Here is a 9,248-nt window from a genome sequence, read left to right as displayed (position 1 = left end):
TTTTCACAATTTAATATATTTTAACTGTAATAAAGTTATTGCAAAGAGAAATTAAATCATAGCAAAATAAGTTATAGATGAAAAACATCTGATGACTACTGTCTACTACATCACTGTTTAATGCTTTTTTTTTCAAAAATGTAAGATTAAATATTGATCATTCACTGTCTTTTCCTTAAAAATATTAAAAAATTCTTATCTCTAGCTGGTCTGAATTCACTTTAAAAATTAGATGCTCGTATTGTACTCCTTTTCATCCTCAAGCATCGTAAACTTGCCTCCACACACATCCTCAGCTGACCTGCATGCACCACTTTTTTATTCCTCATTCTGGAGACTAGGGCCATCCCACCATCTTAGGGAGACACATAAAAGGACGATGTCATAAAAGATCAATTTCCTCCTTATGCCTGAACAATTATCGGTGTAAATTTACCAAAGAATTGCAGCTTGTGAGACCACACCAAGCCAAGCTGATAGTTTCTTTTCTGAGTTTAAGAGAGTAGATATGAAGGGAAGGATGTTCACTCTTTCAGGACATGATGTACATAACTGTCTTTGAGAGAAGGAACTTCTAGGACATGAGAGGGGGAGGCAATGGTGACAACAAAGACTCTAAGCAGAGAAAGAAGAGGATCCAACAGTGTGCTGTTTGCCATCCCTCAGGAAACATGGAAAGGGAGCAAATAATTTCAAAACAATAAAACAGGCAGCACTGACAACTGATTTAGGAAATTGCTTTTCTAATGCAGAGACACTCAATTAAAAAGCAAGATAATATCACATCTGCAAAATGGGCTTTTGCAGTGCTTCAAACCAAGGCCTAGAGGCCGAAAGAGTTAATGTGGCTCCTTAAATCTCTCACAGGGAGGAAAGGGGCCCAGAGAGTGTCTCCCAGATCTGGTTTACAGCCTAAAGAAGAAATGCCTAAGCCTTACTATCAAAGGGCATAAGAAAATAGCATTAATATCCATTGTCCTAAGTAGCTAATCAGTCACTGAAAATGTAAACCAAAAATTTAGGGCTGTCACACACTCCTAGGAATGCCAACATATTTTACAGTCCAGAAAATCCTTCACTTACCTCTTTTCTTCATTCAGACCTCAGAGACACAGGAGTAAGCCAAGTTACTTGGACCATGATTTTGCTATTGGTGTATATCAAGAACTAGGCCACTGAATGCAAGATTCATGCCCTGCCAGAAAATCGCTTCTAGTCCCACTGCTGTCACCAATGAATTCTTCAGAAGAGCCCTTCAGGCTATAAGAATTCAGATGCAGCAGAGCCCCTATGAAACTAAGAAATATTCTTCCCTAACCAGGATTCACCAGCACTTCAGGCTGAGATTCTCCGCCCCTGCCCCCGCCCCCATGGCTAAATAGCCACCTTCTGTCTGGAGGTACCTTTCCTTCCAGGTCCCTTAATGCTCTTTACACATCTGCCATGACACTTAGCTCCTTGTATTAAAATTACCTATTGATATATTTGTCTCTCCTCAACTGCACCAGGGGGGCCCTTGAGCAGAAAACTGAACCTTAATCAGTTTCAGATTCCCAGTGCTTACAATATGTAGTAGGTGCTTATTAATGGTGGTTGAATTGAATGAAATTGAATTCATCTAAGCCACTTTTCCTGCCCAGCTTGCAGTGATGCTGAGAAAGGTAAACGGACAGGACTCCCCACCCAGCTATGTCCCCATCCTGGTGACCTTTAGCAAGCCATTCCCTATGCCAAATCTCATTACCGTACAATACAGGAATCACAAAATGTGCCCCCGAATTGGTAGAAACAATAACAACTGATGTATCTCTGTCTATAAAGTGCCCAAAGCTCTTCAGAGGAGAGGGGGACTATTTGGTTCAGAGTTTCTATAACCGAGAGGACAGTATGTCATTCAGCCCGGAAGAATCTCACAAATGTGACAGGGCGCTACATTGCCCACGTTTTTGTTAATAAACTTTTTATTTTAGAAGTTTTAGATTTACAGAAAAATTTCAGCTAGTACAGAGAGTTCTCAAATACTTGGCACCCAGTTTTCCCTATTATCAACATCTTACATTGGTATGGTACATTTGCCGCGATTAACTCATGTTAATGCATTATTATTAACTATATTTAGATTTCCTTGAGTTTTATCTGCTGTCCTTTTTCTGTTCCAGGACCCTATCCAGGATACATTACATTCAGTTGCCATGTCTCCTCTTGGCTGTGACAATTTCTCAGACTTTCCTTGTTCTTGATGCCTCTGACAATTTTAGGAGTATTGGCCAGGTATTTTGTAGAATGTCCTTCATCTGGGATTTATCTGATGTTTTCCTCATTATTACACTGAGATTATGGGTTTTGGGGAGGAAAGTCACAGAAGTAAAGTACATTTTTATACCTTTCTACTCTTTAAAAAGCCTGTGTCAATTCCTCCCTCTCCCCTTCCCCCAAACAAGCTGTTATTATATTGATAGCGCCTTTTAGGATCAAAGAAATATGGGGCTTTATTCTGGTATGTGTTACAAGAAGTCATTCTTACCTGATTGGATATCACTAGCAGGAATGGACTCTTCAGAGAGAATTTCCTGGGAGGAGTGGCCTTAGAGCCACAGACCCGAGGCTCTCATGGGCTTTTGATTGTGAGCTGAGAAGAGGGACCAACCAAAGGCACCAAGCCCCCTGCATAGAAAACAGACCAATCCTGGTAGTTAACCTGAAGAATATCCTGCCTGAGGGATTTCCTAATCCTTTATGAGTAATGAAAGACTGGAATATGGAACAAGTGATAAAAATATGGCCAAGATCCAAGTCATTATTTTCAAAGAAACACACCCATGCCCTCCCCTCTCCAGATTGGCTGAGGCTTGAAGAGTGAAGGCAGCAAGTGGAGAGTTTATGGATATAAATTGGATATGGGGTGGTGACTAAGAGCATGGCTCTCTCCTGGCTCTGTCACTGCCTCTCGCAATAACTTTGGGCAAGTCACTACTCTTTGTGTCTCAGGGAGACAATCTCTGAAATGGGTAGAATAGTACCTGCCTCATAGAGTGTTGTGGGGATTAAATGGGATGAAATGAGTAGGCACTTATAATAGTGCCTGAGCCATAGTGAAGGCTCAATATATATTAGCTATTATTATTATATTAAGATTAGAATGGAGCTGATCTGGGAGGTATCCTAAAATTAAAACCCTGATACTCAGAAGACTTCTAAAGGAGCTAGCCAGAGAAAGTGTCAAATTTCTGGGAAAGATTCAGGAAAACTCTCTCTTTTTAAAAAAAAAAGAAGAAACAAACTATATTTACCATCCACCCACATGCACCTGCTGTCAGGTAAAGGCAAACGCTTAAGTTTCTCAGAAGTTTGGCTGAGTTATTCTTCCTCATGTCTTCTCCCACACAATTTTAACTTGGAATCATGTTCGAGGGCCATTAACCAGGGCTAAGTATGCTGCACTGGCTAGGGCCATGAAATGGAACCAAGCTAACTGGCCTTCACTGGAACAGTGAATTGGGACTCTGGCCACTCAGCCAGCCAGCTAATGACCTGCCAACACTAGCTTCAACATTCGCCCTCATTTTAGAACTCTGGTAAGGATTTGGGAAACTAGTTTATCTGAAAGTGCTTGGTTATCTGGAAAGTGCTTTTAACTGAGAAATATTATCAGTGTTCTGTTAAGCTCTTTGCCCAGGTCTCTGTCTCTGAAGAATGTGGCAAGAAACAAGTGCAATGATTTCTCCTTTTCATTACACTCTTTTCTTTCACGTTTATACTCCAGGTATAACAAAGAGGATTCATTGAGCCTTCAGTCTTTGCTGGTTACAATTCTAAGCTTTTTACATGTATTAATTAATTTGGTTCTTTTAACAGCTCTGTGCACCATTACCGTTATTGTGCCCATTTTTACAGATGAATAAACAGATACGGAGAAGTTAAATGCATTGCTAAAGGTCAAATAGCTATAATGTGGCTATATCCATTGGGACTAGGTTTGGTTTCATAACAGAAAACTCAAGTAGCATGGTTTAAACAAGTTAGAGTTTACTTTTCTCTGGAGTAAAAGGAGATGGGTGGCAGGTAGTCAAAGGCTAGAATAGCAGCCTCACCATTCTTAGCACATGACTCTATCCTCGGGTTCTCTCCAATAGCCGGGAATTCCTCAAGATGGGAGTGGGAATGCCAGGCATTAGAACTGCGTTTCAGTTAGAAGAGGAGGAAGGAAAGGGCAAGAAGGCTTTCTCAGAAGCTTTACCGAACCACTTCCACTGACATCTCATTGGCCACCCCTAGCTGCAAAAAAGACTGGGAAATGTGTTTTGCTTTTTTTTTTTTAAGTTGGGCACATTTCTGAAGGTTCTATAAAAGAAATGAGAAAATAAAATTTAGAAAATGCATCATAATTTCTCAGAATAATAACTGTTTTGTGTTGGCAGGTGAAGATAAGTCTCTATTACTGTTTTTATTTCCTACTTGCCATCGTCATTTGGAAAATACAAACAAGGTAGTATGTACAATTTTTTTAAAAAAGTTAAAACTTTATTTAGATTTCCAGTTTTCTTTATAATTTAGAGTTATAATTGAGATTTTATAACTTCATAGTATTTAAGTGATTATTTTAGATTCTTACAATTAAGAGTAAAAGAAAGAAGTGGTATTTAGATGAAATAATTTTCTTATTTTTTATTCTGAAATTTTAATCTAAAGTTTTTTTTTTTCCTGCAAGACATTACTCTCAAATTTCTTTTTCAAAGAGTCAATGTCCAATATTAAAGCTTTCATTTTTCTTTTAAGGCAAGAAAGGAAAAGAATATTTAAATTAGATGTTTAAAGGATTTCTTAGTTGGATTGTACTGTACTTATGTCTAAAAGCTTTCTTTTGACCTCTGTATCTCCAGTTGTAAAGTAGATATATTCATTCATTCATTCATTGACTAAATACCTGTGGGCTTCATAGGTGTTAGATCCTTTATATGTGATAGTTATTTCTGTCTCATTGTTAACAAACTAATTGGGTAATGTGGAACAAATTATTAGTTCCCAGCGAGTACTTTTATGGTTAACTAGAAAGTATGTTTTTCATACAGGTAACCCAAATTTGGTATATTAAAAAAGACACTTAAAACTCCTTTTGGAATTATGAGATACAACTATTTCAATCAAGTACATATTATACATAGAAAAACATACATTATGAATCTTTACATATAAGGATACTAAAAGATAAATATGAACAATTTTCCTTTTTAAGAGTAAACAAGGGGGTGGCTCCATAGTCTAGTGGTTAGCATGTCTGTTTTACCCACAGAAGGTCCTGGGTTCACGCCCCAGGCGGAGCCACGGACTATACCCCAGGGGTGCCAGGCCCCAGGTGCACCCCTCGAGTGTGTGGGAAGAGACGCCACCCCCCAAAAAAGCCTCGCCTTCAGAGATCCAGTTCTTAAGGGGAAATGGCAACATCCATAGATCAGGGATGGAAGTGTGTGTGTGGGGGGGGCGGGATTAAAGAGTGGAAAATTTTTTAAAAATAAAAGTAAATAATAAAAAAAGAAGAGTAAACAATATGCTGTGAAATGCCTTTGTAAAATATAGTGCTGTCCCCTAGCAAATTGCTATAACTCTGAAATGGATGTATTTGTAGAAAATATTCTCTCATTTATATTAATGTAGCCATATTGTTTCTCTAAGGATATGTTTATAAATATTGCTACTATGTTCCAGAAATGTGTTAGGAATAAAAACATAGTAGATAAAGCCTCTACAATGGAAAATACAATAACCTTTCCCCTGATGGAATTCAAAATTGTGCATGTCAAGTAAACAGAGAGATATGAGTTCTGAGTCAAGCCTAAGGCTATGGCTGGGGTATTGTGGTTTATTTTCAGTTTGTTATTAATTCTGATTGCCTTCTGACTAGACAAGCCATTTAAACTCTTTGATTCTTTGTGTTTCGTTTGCCAGAGTACACAGCCAACAATGACTGTGGGAGGAACCTCAGAGCACCTAGAAGCTTCAGTACACCAGTTGGAGACCTGTCTAAATGTGTGGGCATTGAGAAAAGGGCCACAAAGGTAGCTTGAGTCCTTAAAATAGAGTGTATTTATTTCAAATTATAAAAGACACAGAACTCTCCATCTTAATTATGGTTTGAAATAAGCAAATGAAGTAAAGCAGTGTCAGTGAGGAGAAGGGAGGCAGCAAGAATAGCAAGACTTTGAAGGAGTGTTCTTTGGAAAGGGAGTAAATATGGCAGTTACAAAAAGGCAGCAAACAGGTTAATAAAATTCTGAACATGTTTTGCCCACTGTGCCCTTGATCTTATTTAGAAAAAGTTGATTTCAAAATTTTAAACGTACACCAAAGCTCCTCTCCTTGCCTTGTCTGGCTAGTTTATAGTCTGGGAACTGGTGACAATGTGCCAGCCTTTTGGCCAAAAGCTTGTCCTTCCTGCTCAAAGTCAATGTTATTTTTATAGAATGATGTTTATAGAATCCCTTTCTTAGCATTTTTTTCTACTTGGCAAATTTCTTCCTAGATATTTTTCTCCTCTATGATAGAACAACAGTGCTGGAGCCCTAGCAAATACTTAAATTAATTAATAAATCAGCAGCCTGTATTGGTGGTGTTAACATTCTTAATTTCAAATGAATAGAAATGACGAGCTGTGCTCTTTGTTGAGGTATGCTGATACAACAAGAAAGAGATTTTAAAAGTATGTCTTGGTGGCAAAATAGAACAATAGACACATTTCATCATTTTTGCCAAAGCCAGTCATCTCCTTGTCTGATAATCACACAGCAGCCAATCTTATACTAATTACTACTTCCTAATATCCCCCAATTCTTCTCACTCACTGCCACCAAGAACAATACTAAATCTGAATCCGAGATCCGATAAATTATCCTGCCTCCCTATGCCTTCCCTCCCCCAACACTCACAAAACAAACAACCTTCTAAAATAAATATGGAATAACAGGAAGATTGCTCTTAGAGTCAGCTCATTTATCTTATTACCAGCACTAATAAGTAATTCCCTTTATCGCTAGCTTATAACATCTCAAAGCAACAGTGTACTCAGGAACCTTCAGGATGGTAAGACACACTGATGCTTAGAATGAGGCAGGAGGAATAATACAAAGTAGACTTTTGCACCAAGACTATAACTGAGATCCTGAGGGGAGGTTCTTCAGCCTTGCAGAGAGCAAACTTTTGTGGTGGTAACACAACCTGGCATGATGAGAGAAGCAGATCAAAGAAACTAAAAACGGAGTATGTGGCTAAATTATTTATGATAATGCTGCAGCTGTATTGATCAGAGGGAGCTTCTTAACCCTACCTTCCCCGTACCTTTAGAAGCTGTCATCCCCCAAAGAATTACGCCCCAGTGTGAAAGGGTGTGGAATGGGTTACTGGTCAGGACCTTAGTTAAGAAAAGACTGGTTATCCAATATAGTTCTACCATATCTAATGACAAACAAACTGATGATCTCTCCACATATCTCATTTCCTAGGAAAGAAATGGTGTATCATTTCACAGTGTACCCTGAAGGAAAAAAGTTTCTGCCCTCCCTACCAAGATCATATTACCTCAGCATCAAAAAGCCTAATACAAAATTGAAGCTTTCAAAACACAGCACGGCATCGAAAGGACATTTATATTTTAAGCATCTTTTTTATCTTGTTCACTACTGAATCTGCACCACCAGAACACTAGAGGGCCTATAGCAGACGATCGGTCATATTGAATGAATGAATGAATGAATGAATGAATGAATGTTGGTATATTGGGATTCAGTGAATTGATCTGGGATTCAGGCACTAAAGGCCATGTGCTCAGCAGCATGTGTTAGGGAACTACTGCCTTCTCTTGATAGCCTGGATTGGCTATCCTAGACTTTCTCCTGGGCAAAGTCTTGCTTGCTAGAGGAATAACTTGTCCTCTAAGATTGAAGATGATGAGTTTAGGATATGTGCACACAGTTCCAACTTTGCCATTTTGAAAACTCTAAGATAAGGACGATTCTTTGTCTTTAAACAAACAATCTCAGAGTAGTTTGCCACCCTCCTTAGACCAAAGATTGTGTGTGATAAACTTCTGAAGAAAAGAAACTGTTAGAAGATACATGTCCTTTTTATCTCAAGGGAAAAGGGACTTGAAAAGAAAACTTAATGCTACTGAGGTGACCAGCACTTCACGTGGAAAAAAAAATCTTATTTGTCGTAGAGGAGAAAAACATATTGATAGCTGACCAAACTGATTTATTCTAAGAAGAAATTCTAACAGTTTGTCTCAGATGAGTGTTGAAAAGCCATCTGGGAAAGGTGTATTGTGATGTATCTTCATTACAGACAGCTTTGGCTAATGTACTACCTGTCTTCTTAACAGTTAACATCTTATGGAATTAAATTTAAAAAGCACATTACTGAAAGAGAAGAAAATGTTAGGTAGATGTGCTTAGTCTTCTGGTGATATTTAAACCCATCAGAGAGTACTAGAACTAATCAGGTTCTAACAAGAGCCTAAAAATGGCATTGATCTTGGATTTTGGACAAAATAGAAGGTAGAGCTCATACAAAGGCTTCTGTCTTTCTCATCCCAAATTCCTAGAAATTACAGATGTTTTTCTGTTTTTGTTTTTTCAATTCACAGCAGTTCTAGAATACGGAAATAGATACACTGAGGGGCCAGAAATTATAAGCAATCCTGAAATATGCAAAACAGAAAAATGTTAACAGACGAAAAGTACTACTTAAAAATGAGAATGACTTTAAATGTGCTATTGACTCGGAGCAGATAAAGAAAACAGGGAGAGCCCTAGGCCAGCAGAAAGTGATCAGATGGAACAAATATGGACATTAAAGCAAAAATGCTGAAGAACATGTTAGTGCATCAGATTCAGTAATGTATTAATAGAATTATAGATCATAAGCAAGCAGGATTAATGCCAGAGTTTCAACATTGGAAAAAATATTAATGTAATTCAATCTATTACTAGATTAATACTGGAAACCATACAGTCCTATTAATAGATGCCTCAGAAAAGCATTTGATAAAATTTAACATGGATGTTATTAGCCCAAAGTCCTTATTCCTCAAAATCCTCAGCTACAAAGGTGAACTATTAGGATGGTTTCTATTAAAGTCAGAAATAAGACAAGAATGACTGTTATTACTTCTGCTATCCAACATTACTCTGAAAGTTCTAACATGATAGGAACAAAGTAATCTATATATTGACAAAGAATAAGGGGAAAATGGCCTAAAT

This window comes from Pteropus medius, unplaced genomic scaffold (assembly GCF_902729225.1).
Source record: "Pteropus medius unplaced genomic scaffold, Ma_sr-lr_union100, whole genome shotgun sequence".
Classification (NCBI taxonomy): domain Eukaryota; kingdom Metazoa; phylum Chordata; class Mammalia; order Chiroptera; family Pteropodidae; genus Pteropus; species Pteropus medius.
The sequence above is the reverse complement of the archived record's forward strand: the minus strand, read 5'-3'. Positions refer to the sequence as shown.